Raw genomic sequence first — 11,346 nt, 5'->3', positions numbered from 1 at the left:
TCTTAAAACAATTCAGGCTTTCATGTTACATTCGCATTTAAGAAAGTACAGTTTCCCTATTGCTTACGAAATAAACATCAAACTCTTCTCTCGGCTTCCCACAATCTGGCCCTATTAAATTTCTCTCTATTTCCTCTCTTTACTCCTCAACATTGCCATAAAGATTTCCAGAAAAAAACGTGGTATAAAATTTAAGCATCAGGCTTCCCTGGTGGCGCAGTGGTTGAGAATCTGCCTGCCAATGCAGGGGACACGGGTTCGAGCCCTGGTCTGGGAAGATCCCACATGCTGCGGAGCAACTAGGCCCGTGAGCCACAACTACTGAGCCTGCGCGTCTGGAGCCTGTGCTCTGCAACAAGAGAGGCCGCGATAGTGAAGAGGCCCGCGCACCGCGATGAAGAGTGGCCCCCGCTTGCCGCAACTAGTGCCACAACTAGAGAAAGCCCTCGCACAGAAACGAAGACCCAACACAGCCATAAATTAATTAATTAATTAATTAAAAAAAATTAAGCATCACCCATCTATCAGCAACGAAATATCAGTGCTTACAAAGGAGAGTTAAATAAATCGATATGTTTTATTCATTTAAAGATTCTTTCTTTTGCCTCTCTTTATGTTAACAGTTGACGAATCCTGACTCTAAAGGGAAATTTGCTTCCTGTTGTGTGCTCACACGTAGTGGTGTGTGTGTGTGTGTGTGTATTAGCTCTATCTAAACTTTGAACCAGGATATACTATGTGGGATGCCTACACCACCAGCCCTTATTGTTTTTCAGAGTTACTTATGTAAAGAGAGAGCTGCGAGATATACAATCAACACCTTGGTTTCAAGTACTGTGAACTTTGACAGTTATACAAAATTTCTCTCTTTCCACAGTTGCTTCTGCTAAATTCCATCTGTCTCTAAATTGAGAATCACCAAAATGGGTGCTATGGTTATATCCCACACAGGTATCAAATGTTGCCATCCTTCAAGCAATTGCCATAAGGAGATAATAAGCTCTGAACTAAAGGTACAAATGAATGAAAAGTAACAAATTTAACCAACATCTGTGAGGAAAAAACAACCTCAGATATAAGTTAGAGAAAAAGATAGCACCTTGATGCTCAGCAATTTTCTATTCAGAAAGCATCAGCAATCCTTTAAAAGTTAAATTTCCTTTCCCTTTCTTAAAAATCACTGAACATTTTCTCTGTTCTTGCTGACATTTTCAATTCTTACTTACCTGCACTTAATTTATCATTCTAGTATTTATAAGACTTACAAAATACAATTTGCATACTTGGATTCCAACCATACCTGTAACTGAACTATAAAAGCTAGGCTTTCACATCATCAAATAAATCAAATTTCTGTGGACTAAAGGGCCTCTGGTCATGATTGAATCTTTGTTTTATTCCCTCGGTTTTGAAAGAGAAATAAAGACATTATGCTTAGTTATTTTACCTTGTCAAAAAAAATCCTAGGATAAGAAAAAATGAGAGGCATGTTAAAGACTGAATTAAACACTGCCAATGCACAGCTATAATCAAGCTATAGGGCACACTGCAGCCATGAAAAGAAACACAGACCTAGCACACCCAGACATTAACTGAAACTGGGGAAAACTTAAGGCATGGGATTAGAAAGAAATGGGTAGACGATATTCCTCTTTTGTATAAGTTCATCAACATCTTGGTTGAAAAAGATGTCTTTTGAGATCAAAGATGGTAGCAATGGCATTTGGAGGGGGCTGATCACCCACAGGGTGAGATGGTTTTGATGAAATCATCTTTGTCAAGACTCAGTTCTCCCAAGCTTTAAAGTCCGGAACCATACTTCTTAATATTGTAGCCAGTAGGGATCAGTCTTTCAGGGTTGGCTCATACTAGCCAGATGCAAAAGAAAATAGAATTAGCATTACCCAGGGAAGGGAATAACATGACCATTGGAAAATCACTTGCAGAAAGGCGTAGAGAGGTTGTTGTGGGACTTCCCTGGTGGTGCAGCGGATGAGACTCCATGCTCCCAAAGCAGAGGGTCTGGGTTCGATCCCTGGTCGGGGAACTGGATCCCACATGCATGCTGCAACTAAGAGTTCGCATGCCACAACTAAGGAGCCAGTCTACCTCAACTAAGGAGCCCGCCTGCCGCAACTAAGACCTGGTGCAACCAAATAAATAAAGAAATATCTATCAAAAAAAAAAAAAAAAAAGAGGTTATTGTGCTGTGAACATGGATTCACAGGAGGCACGATTAGCTGGGTGACTCCACGGCTGGCGTCGTCCAGCTTCTTGCCTGAAGCTTTCTTTTCCGCTGTGGTTTTATGGTTGCTGTATGGAACTGATGGTAATTAGAGCATTCATGGACACAAGCTCCTGGATACAGCTAGAGTTTGCTCTTTCTGCTTCTTACCTGGAGACTGTTGATTAGCATGACTGAATTTATTTACCATCATCTCTTGAGTGTTTAATAGTTTATCCCTCTGAGTTTCGAGGTGCATAAGTAGTAACCTTATCCATCAAAAATAAAAGGAATTTGAGTAGTTGTTGAAGAAGGGTGCATCTGTTTTTTCTTCTGAGGGAAAAACGTAGCTCTCCTTCTGTCCAATCTAATTCTTTCATCTTTGCACCAGATCTTATCATGTCTGGTCTGCTCCAAAATTTTACCTCCATCATGTACCATTCTTTCGTTTATACTTCATCCTTTCCTTCTCTACTGGTTATTCCCTTTTCTATTTAAATAAGTCCAATTCTCTTAAACTTAAAAAAAAGAAATCTCCCTGGGTCCTTTACTCCCTCCAGCTAGAATCCACTCTCTGTGTAACCTCCTAAAAAAGAAGTCTACATCTCCACTCAATCCGCTCATAATCAGTTCAATTTTAACACCACCCTGTGGAAACCACTCACTCTAAGATCACCACTGATACTTTCTTAACTGCAAAGTCCAATAGGGATTTATTCATTCTATGGCTTTGTTCAGTGGTAGTCACTTCTCACATTTTAAAGTCTTGGCCTCCTTTGTTTTCTCTAAAATATACTGACCCTCCACCTTAATCAGACCAATGCGCTAGGTGTTTCCTTCTTGTCTTCAGTTCCTCTGTTGCTTTTTAATTTTCGCTATTTTTCACAGCTTTATCTTTGTCCTTCTCTCATGCTACTTATTTTCTGTGAGCAACCCGATTTATTGTTATGACTTCAACTACCAGCTTTTCACTCATGAGATGGTCAAATCGTTAGCTCCAGCTCACCTCCTAAGCTCCAAATCTATATGTTTGGCAGACTATTTGATATCCCACCAGTGAGCAATTTATAATAAACATTACAAAATGAAGTTCGTATTTTTCTTCCAAATCTTCCTCTTGTGTTATATACCCAGTCTCAGTGAAAGGCTTTGCCATTTATTCATGACTCATCCAAACAAAAAGACTGTAAGTCACCTTCACAACTTTCTTCTCCTTTGCCTCCAATATCCAATTAATTACATACATATCTTTGATAAAGATATGGACATTTCTTCAGTCAGTCCCTTTTCTCCACTCTCATTGTTACTTCTTTAATTCAGAGCTATCATTTCTCATCTGAATTGTTTCATTAGCATCCTAAGTGGTATTCTCCTATATGAAAAAAGAAAAAAAAAATCCTACGCAAGTGTTAAGGAAATAAAGCAATACATTTTAAGGTGCAATTAGAGATAATAAAGTGTGACCTCAACATCTAAAACCCTTAAAAGTTGTCAGAAATCTAATTTGTCACTGTTTTGACTGCTAGAGCTTTTTAATGACATCAGGGAATAGAAATAAATTCTAAATTAAACCATCTACTTCTCTTTTATTTAGAGTGACTCTCATTTACCCGTTTGAGTAATAATTTAAGGCTTTTCTACCATCTCTAGCTCTGGGTCAGTGTGAGGTATTAAAAACAGCCTCTAATAGCTTTTCTGAGTCTTCTTAAGCTGCCATTAAAGGTTCAAAGCCTTATTCCTGTCTCATACTCTCATTTATTTTCTTTTATCCCTCAGTATAACTTGTGTATCTTCCATTCCATTTTCACCGTAAGTTGCAAGTTAGCAATAAGTTTCATCATCTGAAGTTTTACAGTCAATTTGTCCAAATGATCCAATTTATTATATCATGTACTCTGTTCCAAATCATTGGTATGTAAACTATAGTGTTTTTCATCTGATAAATCTTATATGTTTTTAAAAGGTCTTTTAAGCATGTTTATGCTATGTACCTTAATATCATTGTTATAAAATGTGTGATAAAAACTCAGATATAGCAAATCTCTTGGAAAAGATTCTGATAAACATGAAAGAAAGAACCAGATATTTATAATCTGAAAAGTACATCTTTTCTGAGCTTGAAGTTATTTCACAGGATTGACCTGTCAAAGCATTTTATAAAAATGTTAAAAGATGATAATAGACCTTTGTCTCTATCCCATCCTGGAAACACTGTCCTTGAGGCAGATGGCACCACTGTCCCAGGGTTCATCACAGCACAAATAAAATCATTCTCAGGCTGGGAGCAGCAAGCATCAGGATGAGATCTGTCATCCCTTTATTCAGGGGAGGCGTTCATGAGGCCAAGCTTCACGTCTGCAGCCATTCTTTGGTAGTTGGAGCCTTGTTTATATTTGTATGTTGACTTCTCTGATGACTTAAAAATATTTCTTAGAGTGAAAAAGCAAAGTAACTAAAGTAACTAATCCACTAAAGTAACCGAGATAGGCAGGTTGAGTCTTACTTCTGTTTCCATGGAAGCACATTTGTTATTCAGCAAAAGCAGCAATAAACAAAACTGAGGTCTTATTTCTGAAAGCTCATGAGCAAATATAAATTGCCAGCCAAATGGAAAAATAGCTATTATACTCTCTAAAATGTTATACGTGTATGTGTGTGTAAATACAGACATGTATAAGCTACTGTGACTTCTGTCTAAAACTGCTTTAAGAATTTAACCTTCTTGAGCTATAATTCTATCCATTGAAACAGGCCCTATGGCACCTGCTAAAATGTGAAATGAAGCAAACACCTTCTGGGGGCCTCTATCTTATGTCTTCTAGTTGGTATTTTATTTGCTTGATAGTGGATCCCCAGAAGTATCTGTGTCTGAAGAGACCATCAAATTATACCTAGTAGAGTTGACCCTGGAACAACATGGATTTGAACCGGGTGGGTCTACTTCCACGCAGATTTTTCTCCACTAAATACCTAGTAGAGAATACGAGTTTGGTTGAATCTGCAGTGTGTTGCATCAGCAGATATGGAAGCACAGACAAGGAGGGCAGACCCTAAAGCTATACAGGGATCTTCCACTGCTTAGAGGGTTGGTGCTCCCAGCCCCCGCATTGTTCAAGGGTCATCTGTATATAAAATAAAAAACGAAAACTCTGGGATTTAACTCTGAGGAACTTTTTGTCAATGATAGAGTTTTATCTCATCTTATAAGCCATTATCTAATCTACCTGAATGATTTTGTTGAAATCTGAAAAAAAAATAGGTATGAGTCATCTTTATCCCTCTCAGAACTGTTAGGTTTCTGTTTTTTTTTTCCTGGCATTAATGCCAACCTGTCAGGGTTGAGCAGCACTAGATTGTCTCTTCTTTCTTAAACATACACTTACTATTAACTTGAGAAACCTAAATACATAACGCAGACCTCTTCCATGAAGATTATTTGACAATTTAATGATGAAAAGCAAGGAAAAGTTTTTAATGTTGGCAGAGTCTTGTTCCAAATTTTCAACCTAGTCATTTCCTCTCCTATTAAGCTGACAAAGTCTAGAAGCAGTATTTAACTACAGAAGGAAGCGAAACTTTATTTGCTGAGTATCTACTCTGTGCCAGGAAATTTGCACTTACTGCCTCGTTTAATCCTTGTAACAACTGTGAAAGGTAGATGTTTAACCCTCCTTTGTGTAGAAATTAAAAGAAATCCAGAGAATGAAATCCATGCTATACCATTAAGAAACCATGAAACCAAGAGGCCAATCTGCCTCTGCCTCGTGACAAAGCCGTCTTCTTCCTACTTCACCCATGTGAAAGATGCACAAAAGAGCTGCCGAGAAGGTTTACAGAATTATTTTCCTCAAGAGTCCAACGAGAACCAAATCTGGACTGGGTAGAGCTCATCAGGATTAGACAGGGGAAAGGACCTCTCTCCTGGAGCACATGGGTCTTGAGTCATCTTCCCAAGCATGGGTGTCACACATGGGTCAGTTCAGACTGAGTTCCAGAAATGATGGGGAAAAGGGACCCTTCATCTTATGGTCCTTCTGTGTTCTCTGGGGAGACTTTGCATCTTTTCCTTGTCCTCATCTTTTTCTTGTCCTAGACAGCAGCGATTACAGACATCCAACACTGTAAATTTCTTTTCCCTTCTGCTTCAGAGAAAATAGAGAACATTAAACAAAAACTTTTTCAACTTCCCTCTTCTAATGTCCACCTTACTCGTGTGCAGCTATCATTTCCTTTTCTCTCCGATTACAATGTAAATTTGCCCACCTTGCTTCTACACCTCTGTTGTCCAACTTCTGTCTTTTTTGAGACCATGCTCTACAATGGACTCATTTTCTAGTCTATGTTCTGTGTCCCCATCCACCACAACAGCATTTAAACATTTGATTTTTTCACAATAAAACAAACAACCAAAGCCCCCATCCTCCTCCAGCTACTGACCTAATTTTCTCTTCTCTTTTGTAATCAAATTTCATGAAAGAGTCATTTACACTCTCTTTCTCTACATGTTTCCCCCATTTGAGTCTTCAAACTCTTGAAATCTGATTTCTGGCCACCCTAACTCCACTGAAGCTGTTAAAGCCACCAACAAGTTCATTACTGTTAAATACGAAGACTATGTCTCCATCAGCCATTCCTTCCGTGAACTCTGGGCTGTGTCTGAGGCTGTTGACCTCTCCTCCTTCTGCCACATGCTCTTGCCTGGCCTTCCATGTCACTGAACACTCTGGGTCATCCTCCCAGCTCTCTGGTGGCTCCTGCTTCACATTTATATCATGATCTTTCTCTACCTCTGAACAGCTACAAGGCACCCGGAGAGACGGCTATGGAAAGTGGAAATTTACATAATGCTTGTCTTTAGCATTAGATTTAGGAAAAAAATATACGACATATATGTAGAGAGATATGTGAGGGGTTCTTAATGGCCACACCAGGATAATAAAATAGAGGAAGAAATATATAGACATGGACATTGCAACTCAATTAAGTAATGGGCACATAGAGAAAGCTCCTGAGATGCCTATCGTTGATCTGGGACAATACATATTTCTTTAACACAAGTTAGCTCATACATGATTGGTAAGTAGGAGAGATGATATCAGTGTAATATGAAGTTGAGTAGTTTCATAAACAAATTTTCCTAGACAAGAGAGCCTGGTATAGCAGGAATAGAATGACAATCTTTGTTAGAAAAGGGAAAAACTCTTAGCTTGGCTACTGCACAGGTAAGAACGTTTTTAGCTGTATTATAAGAAAATTAGCAACCAACTGCTGCCTTGGGGCTCTGATCCCAGAGCAGCGCTCCTGAGCTTGGCATGGCTCTCTCCGCAGGTTGCTCTTCTTCCAAGAATACAGACCTTCGCTTATATCTGCATCATCTCAGTGGCCCCCAAACCCACATTTCTACTTTACTGTTTTTGTACCTATTTGATATCCCTAAGGTAGCACCCCTGGGCTAAGTTATTTCATGACATGATTATTATTTTTATTGTTGCTTTGGTTACAGAGTTGCATGGGTTTTGGAAAGTCTTTCCCCAAGTCCTATTTTTATCATAGGCTCTGATATTTTTGTGTATGACTTTTCAGACCACAAAGATTTTCAGGAATGCACGGCTGCTGACATCCCAGGTATGTCTTAATAAATTTAATAGGAATTAAACATGGAATATCCTGTACTTTATTATAAGGCATATGCTTGGATTCTATGGCAGTGTTTCTTAAAAATTTAGAAAGTGTCATAATTTGTTTTCTCAATACAAAGTTTCTTCAAAGAAAGCCAAGCTCGTATTCTTTATTACCTGTCTGCCAGGCCTGAAGCATGAACAGAAAGCTACTTTTTAGTTACATGAGTTATATGGTGTGAATCTGATAAATCTCTTTCTTCCCATATTCAAAGATTGCAAAAATAGATGAGTGAATGTTAATCAAGAATGCAGAAAGGAATTCATTTTGGGCTGAATTCCAAGCCCAAGAACAAGAAGTGTCACTCTCCATTTTTAGTCCTTTAATGATAGAACTAAGGGGAAAAAATAGGAGGCTAGAATAAAAATATAAATTTAATTTTAGCCACACTTTTCTAACATAATTTCTCTGAACATAAAATCAGCACTCAGGTTTTCCCCTTGGTGTTCAACCATTAAACTGTGTTGCTGATCTTTTCTTTAAAGGAGCTTTTCCCATAATCTCTTGTCAGAATTTACATTCACTTTACCTTCTTCTCAACTCTCTTTACCTAACATCATGTCTCCAGGTTTAATCTGTCTTGTAAATTCTATTTAGACTCTAGACATTATTAATCCAGACGCATTCACTGACTTCCAGAATGTTGTCTTATAAAATGTTGCCAACTGATGAATTACAGAGATGCATATAATTCTAGCAGAGAAGGAAACCACTCTACTGAGATTTTTCCCTCAGTTGTTTATGCCCCCATACTCCTGATTCTGGGATTTAAGAAGGAGAACATCTCCTTTCCTTTATCACTCCCCCCATGCAGTGCTAACTTCTCAAAAGACAAAAAATAGGATTTTTGTTTTATTGCTAAACATTATGTAAAGAAGTTAATCACATTATTTTGAAGAAATAATCTACCCTTGCCTGAATGTAAAGTTGCAGACAAAGAATTAGCTACATAGGATAAACTTTAGTAGCAGTTGAAGCAGAAGTGATGGCCACTGGCAAGGAAGTAGGGAGCTAAAATGGTAAAATTCAGATGGTCATGGAAAGATATGGTTAAGTGAAAGTCCAGCAAGTTAAATATTTATACAGTTTGAACTAGGCATGTTTCACTTGAGAATCTGCTGATTCTTATAAAATTATATGCCTATGTTAATGTAACCAAGATATTGTTCACAATAGATTTTAAAAGACATAAAAGTAGTATCTTGGGGTTAGTGTGCTTTTAAAACAATTTTTTTCTTTTTTCACAAATAAGTTTAGCTATCCTTAAGTATGGCCATAATAATAGTGCTTTTATTTTCTTGATTAAAGCTTGGGATGTATTGTCAAAAAAAATTCCCCAAAACAATAACAACAAAACCCCACAAAACCAGAGTGCGTGCGTGAGAACAAGGCAGAACACTTAAAATAATAAGCGCTGGCCCAGATAATCCAGCCTATATTTTTTTCTTCACAGAATTTTAACAACATGAGCCCAGAGTTTAAGCAATGCAATGCAAACTTGTAAACAAACAGGATTTAAATGAGTTTTTATTTTCACACTCTTGCTGCCACAACTGTCAGTTCCTGTGTTCCATTGTAATGCTTTACTTTATGGGATTGTTTAGTTTTCTGCTTCTCTTCCAGGATTTCCTAAAGAATTTAAAAAATCTTATTAAGATTTTAAACACAAATTAGTGCCAAATTAGCATTTAGGCACTGTGGAGACATTGTAATCTAAATCATTCTGAATGTTGCCAGCCATAGGTCTTTAGCCATTTACTTTCATTGGGCAGTAACTGCCCTGTCATTAATCAGGTTCCAGATACTTTAAGAAGGAAAAAAGACTAAGAATGTCCAGCAAGATGAAGTAGCAGCCAGCATTGGTAGCCCCTGCTAATTTTCTAGTGAACATAGGTTTGCTTTGTTGATATGTTAGCTGCTACCCTCAAACCTGCGAAACAAAAGTGAGTTATGAGGAAACCTGTTTGAGAGATACTGAAGCTACGCATTCCTAGCCAGCCTGAGCTCTGATGGTCAGTCCTAAAGTGGATCAACCAGAGGTGCCAATGAGGTGCTTCTTCCGGCACAGCATAACAAATGTCTCCCAGACTGCCAAGTCCATGGCCGCTAGAGGATAAGAATCACACAGTACTGCACATTACTACTGGAGAAATTCAATTTTATGATCGTCATTTGAGAGGAAATGTTGTTAAACAATACGTGGGGGCTTCCCTGGTGGTGCAGTGGTTGAAAATCTGCCTGCCAATGCAGGGGACACGGGTTCGAGCCCTGGTCTGGGAAGATCCCACATGCCGCGGAGCAATTGGGCCCGTGAGCCACAGTTACTGAGCCTGCGCGTCTGGAGCCTGTGCTCCGCAACAAGATAGGCCGCGATAGTGAGAGGCCCGCGCACCGCGATGAAGAGTGGCCCCCGCTTGCTGCAACTAGAGAAAGCCCTCGCCCAGAAACGAAGACCCAACACAACCAAAAACAAATAATAAATAATAAATAAATTTTTAAAAAACAAACAAACAAAAAAAACAATACGTGGCTTTTCTTTCATCTAAAGTAAAATCTACCATAATTTTTAATGCTAAGCTTTCTTAAACATATGAATGCTAAAATTAGTCTGTACATTTTGCTGAGCGTGGCGATGATGGTGAAGAGGATGTGAGAATACGTAGGCAGAAGAACCATAAAGAGGATGATAAAGCACCTTCCATTCCCTGAGCAACGCTAAGTGGGATTTTTGAAAAGCATTATTGATGTTAATATTTTCTATCTACTTTCATGTAAAATTGAGCTCATGTGAGTCCACTATAGCAACTTTATCACTAGTTCACTAGTTCAGCAGGAAATTCCATTTATCCAACTTACACTGAGGGTCAGCTTCCAGGCAAAGATAGCTTCTAGTACTGATGATGCCTACAGGATAATGGCATCTCCTCACAATATTTTTGTCTTTTCTAAAATAAAAATAGCTAGGTGTGACTTCCTTTCCATTACAAAGGCCCTTGTTTATACACAGAGGCAATTAGTTTAAAAGACATTTAGATACTCAGAAATCTACTTGAATCATCAAATTACACTTGGGAGAATTCCCATAGAAATATCATTAACAAGACAAGTTTATTTCCAGAACAAGGTTGTTGAGCTTACATTAACATAGATATTTAGAATCAAAATAAAATCTTGAAAATGCTTTTTTAAGATCAAATTGGGCAAAAATTCTACTAACCCTAGATTTTCCCTCATAAGTCAATGCATTAGTGACTCTTTTTGTCATGTAAACCTTTTCTTGACTCTCTCCAAATCTCAAGCTTTAATTAATACCACACACAGGTTTTACAAAACCCTAACAGATTGTAGCCAAACTGACAATTTCTTTTGCTTGTCCCCAGGCCGCATTGCTCTGACCACTTCTTCATTAGGGAAGGATGGATCCCCACTCAGTTTATTGAATA

At 38.3% G+C, this 11,346-nt stretch overlaps 1 long non-coding RNA gene across 1 annotated transcript; it reads left to right on the top strand.

The window, feature by feature from the left end:
* The first annotated feature begins 687 nt into the window (after nucleotides 1–687).
* On the top strand, nucleotides 688–10,397 carry LOC309628396. Its single transcript, XR_014244474.1, has 2 exons — nucleotides 688–7,849; nucleotides 10,154–10,397. It is a non-coding gene; the product is annotated as an uncharacterized lncRNA (long non-coding RNA).
* Nucleotides 10,398–11,346: the final 949 nt, after the last annotated feature.

This window comes from Balaenoptera borealis, assembly GCF_965194805.1.
Source record: "Balaenoptera borealis genome assembly, chromosome: 4".
Taxonomy (NCBI): Eukaryota; Metazoa; Chordata; class Mammalia; order Artiodactyla; family Balaenopteridae; genus Balaenoptera; species Balaenoptera borealis.
The sequence above is the reverse complement of the archived record's forward strand: the minus strand, read 5'-3'. Positions and strand labels throughout refer to the sequence as shown.